The following is a 4,574-nucleotide window of genomic DNA, read 5'->3' on the forward strand; positions in this document are numbered from 1 at the left end:
CCTCCCTGGTCTCTGTGTAATTAAAGATCACAGTCTCCCTCGTTGAACCTGAGAGACTCATAAAACAGCAGACGACATCCTGTTTAGTCTCTCGGGATCCGTATACAAAGGATCCAGTAGCCAGGTTGCCCTGGCCGTGTCCGGCCTGCTTCTGGAACCTTTATAGGCAGGTCAGTTAACAACCAATTCTTATTTACAATGACGGCCTACCCCGGCCAAACCCGGGCGACGCTGGGCCAATTGTGCGCTGCCCTATGGGACTCACAATCACTGCTGGATGTGATGCGGCAGGTAGCCTAGTGGTTAGAGTGTTGGGCCATTAACTGAAAGGTTTCTAGATTGAATCCCGAGCTGACTAGTTAAAAATCTGTTGTTCTGCCCCTGAACAAGGCAGTTCACCCACAGATCTTAGGCCGTCATTGAAAATAAGAATTTGTTCTTTAACTGACTTCCCTGGTTAAAAAAATCAATAAATGATGCAGCCTGGATTTGAACCTCCTGCTCCTCAGAAGGGAGCCTGCCCTCGGACCTCTCTTTCTCCGCCTCCTCTTCATGCATATCACTGGGGTCGGGGCCTGTTTCCGAGGGAGCCGTATATCCTCCACCTGGGGCTCGTCAGAGTCGTGAAAGAAGATTCTGCTAGCCCGTGGTGAGTAATCGCAGTCCTGATGTCCAAAAGTTATTTTCGGTCATAAGAGAAGGTAGCAGCAACATTATGTACAAAAAGAGTAAAAAAAATAAGTTACAAACAACGCAGATAAAAAATAAATAAAATACAATCGGTTGGGGGCATGTATAAAATATCTGCCTTCTGCTCCGGCGCCATCTCAGTCACATTTAAAGCATGTGGTCTGCCACACCGCACCATGGCAGTGCTAGGACAGAGAGAGAGAGGTAGAGTGATATAGTTAGAATACTTAACAAGAGACTAGGGAAGACGCAGGGACAAATACACAGATTTGGACAAAGGGTGTGCTCACACAGTCACACACACCTTCTTCATGTAGTTTTTCTCCCAGGTCTGTTTCTCGATATCCAGGCGTTGTCTGAGGGCCTTCATCTCCACCGAGTCAGTCAGGCAGAGACAGTTACTACCTGACAAGACCTAAAAACAGAACACAACCCACGTTATCCAGTCGGATTGTCTGTAGGTCTGTCTCTGTGGTAGGGAGGGTCCAGTCAGACTGTCTGTAGGTCTGTCTCTATGGTAGGGAGGGTCCAGTAAGACTGTATGTAGGTCTGTCTCTATGATAGGGAGGGTCCAGCCAGAGTGTCTGTAGGTCTGACTCTATGGTAGGGAGGGTCCAGTCAGAGTGTCTATGGGTCAGTCTCTATGGTAGGGAGGGTCCAGTCAGAGTGTCTGTAGGCCAGTCTCTATGGTCCTCCGTGGTCCTCCGTGGTCCTCTGTGGTCCTCTGTGGTCTTCTGTGGTCCTATGTGGTCTTCTGTGGTCCTCTGTAGTCTTCTGTGGTCCTCTGTGGTCCTCTGTAGTCTTCTGTGGTCCTCTGTAGTCTTCTGTGGTCCTCTGTAGTCTTCTGTGGTCCTCTGTGGTCCTATCTGGTCCTCTCTGGTCCTCTGTTGGTCAGTTAGTAGATCATGGCGCTTGCAATGTCAAAGTTGTGGGTTTGATTCACGCTGCGACCACCCATATAAAAAAGTTTGCACGCATGGCTGGATATCTCTTTGCATAAAATAGTTTTTAGGTTAGGGAGAGTACAGTATTATTATTATGGTAGGTTAGGGAGAGTACAATATTATTATTATGGTAGGTTAGGGAGAGTACAGTATTATTATTATGGTAGGTTAGGGAGAGTACAGTATTATTATTATTATGGTAGGTTATGGAGAGTACAGTATTATTATTATGGTAGGCTAGGGAGAGTACAGTCCTCTCCTGCTCTTCTTAAGTTCTTCTCTCACCTCTTTCCTTGCTGTTATCTGTTATATGCTGTTATCCTCCAGATGTCTCCTCAGGTCCTCTAGCTCAACACCCTGCCCCTGCAGGGAGCCATAGTGATTATTTAGATACTGGACTCACACACTGTTGAAACTGTAGCCATTAATAATAATAATGCATTTCATTTGTAAAGCGCTTCTCACACCCAAGGAACAGAAAACATGTCATGATTATAATATAAACAATCAACAACACAGAGAACATTGAAAACAGACAACAATCAAAGCTAAGGTGGCGTGAGATCTGAGGAACAGAATTCACAGAAGCCTTTTGTCATGACGTTGGCCTGTGGGTAAGGTTTATGACCCCCCCATAAATACCTTTCTTCCTTTCCTCTCGACTCTACTGAAGGACCCTTGAAAGCCTTTGTTAAACATAGAGAGTCGGGGAACATCAAAAGTTGGGGGGAAAGGAACCATATTTCGGTAATCCAACTGTTTGAAAATATGGTTTGTTACTTAATGAATATGGTGTCAGTTCGGTTGTCATCTGAGACATTCTTAGTAATGATAGGATGACATAAATTGTATCGTGGAAAGTGTACACATTATAGTTATCGAATTCACATGGAATTGTTGTGCAATTTAAATGTTCAAATATGAAACTATTCGTAAAAATATTAAATGTAGTTTTAGCTTCCAAATGAGAGAATTGGGTTTTCAGAAGGTTAGAGCTCTGCTCACTCAGTGGCCCGCCCCTGTGAAGAGACATTGGTTATAAACTATGAAACACACCCTTCTCTCCCTCCACTATATAAGCCCTTTACGAAAATATAACTTCCTGTTCCGAGTACTCGAGGCCTGCAGCCTCTGCGTTAAAAGGGCGAATAACTTGCTTTTCCGGGTACATTAGGGCGACGGTCCGATGTCAGAAGGATTCAGATAATAACTACAGAACGAAGCCAACCTCAGCGTGAGCTTTGGTTGCGAATGGTATGAACTTTGAACTCTTATTCACTACAGAAGGGATGCCTTCTAGCCGTTGAGTTAGCAGCGGCCGCTGTAAGGACGGGCAAAGGATCTCTTCTAACAAACAACACGACACTGCCAAGTATTCAGTTTACCACCAGAGACCCTCTAAACCTCTTGAAGCTTGGGGGCACTATTTTTAAACATGAGTCACTTCCTGATTTAATTTTTCTTAGGCTTTCGCCTGCAATATCAGTTCTGTTATACTCACAGACAATATTTTGACAGTTTTGGAAACTTTAGCGTGTTTTCTATCCTAAGCTGTCAATTATATGCATATTCTAGCATCTGGTCCTGAGAAATAGGCCGTTTACTTTGGGAACGTTATTTTTCCAAAAAATAAAATATAGTGCCCCCTAGTTTCAAGAGGATAACATCATTGATGTGTCCTCATACAACGCCTTCGTGATTTGGAACAAGATCAACGCTACCTTGATGCCTGATAAGCAGAACAATAGGAGGGTGCAACTGGAAAAAGGCACTTGTATCCCCACACATTCAAAGAAGGGAGCGCCTCCCCCGCACAGCAGCTCTCTGCAGCGCTTGTGAAAGCTGTTCAGGGGGCTGAATCTTGTCCTGATCCACCTGAGGCTGCAGCTGGGGCAGGCAAGAGGAGGAGATGACAATTCTGCCCCCAAAGAAGGACTGTAAAATAAATACTATGTGCTGCTGTGAGAAATACATCTGAAAGGTTCATGCACACACTCTTGCTTTACTGTCCTACATGTGCTAGTTGATTGGTTTATGCTCTTCACGTTTTTGTTTTGTATCTATTATCTTATTTTATTATTATTTTTTGTTGTTGATTATACACCTTGTGGGTGGGGGCAATGGTTCAACAAATGGGAGAAGACTAGAATGTTGTAATTGAATTCCTCATTGTACAGTATATAAGAATATATCATTATGTTTCCCTTCAATAAAACACATTCAAAACTACTTTCTGCACATTTCTGCTACTTTCTTAGGTTATACAAGTGCTCTCTTGCTAAACAATTGGTTTACACCTATGTACCACCTAAGTACCTTTAGCAAATATAATAATAATAATAAACCTCTACTTTAGTGAAGAAAACAATTATGACAAGTGTGTTGTAATAAAAACGAGTGGTGTCCACTGATGAAATGCAGTCTTTCTGCATTGTGAAGAGGGAAAACCCAGTTATTCGCAAAGTGTGTGATGAATGACAGGTTGTTTCTTCATACAAAATAGATTTGGGGCGGCAGGGTAGCCTAGTGGTTAGAGTGTTGGACTAGTAACCAAAAGGTTGCAAGTTCAAATCCCCGAGCTTGACAAGGTACAAATCTGTTGTTCTGCCCCTGAACAGGCAGTTAACCCACTGTTCCTAGGCCTTCATTGAAAATAAGAATTTGTTCTTAACTGACTTGCCTAGTAAAATAAAAGTAAAAAAAAAAAAATTGACGAATTAAATTAAGCTGGTTTATTGAAGGCGGGTCATTTTTTATCGTTAGGACAAGGGGAGTATACAGGAAGTTAAGACTACACAAGGGTTTAAATATGTTGGCAACAGGTTCCCTGTCAGATAGTACACGTGAAGAGGATGTAGCTCAGTGCCAGAGGCTATACTTTACCCATCAGTCACTGGTCTGTGTTCTAAACAGCACCCTATACCCTACACAGGGTATTAC

Source organism: Oncorhynchus mykiss, chromosome 20 (genome assembly GCF_013265735.2).
Source record: "Oncorhynchus mykiss isolate Arlee chromosome 20, USDA_OmykA_1.1, whole genome shotgun sequence".
NCBI classification, from domain to species: Eukaryota; Metazoa; Chordata; class Actinopteri; order Salmoniformes; family Salmonidae; genus Oncorhynchus; species Oncorhynchus mykiss.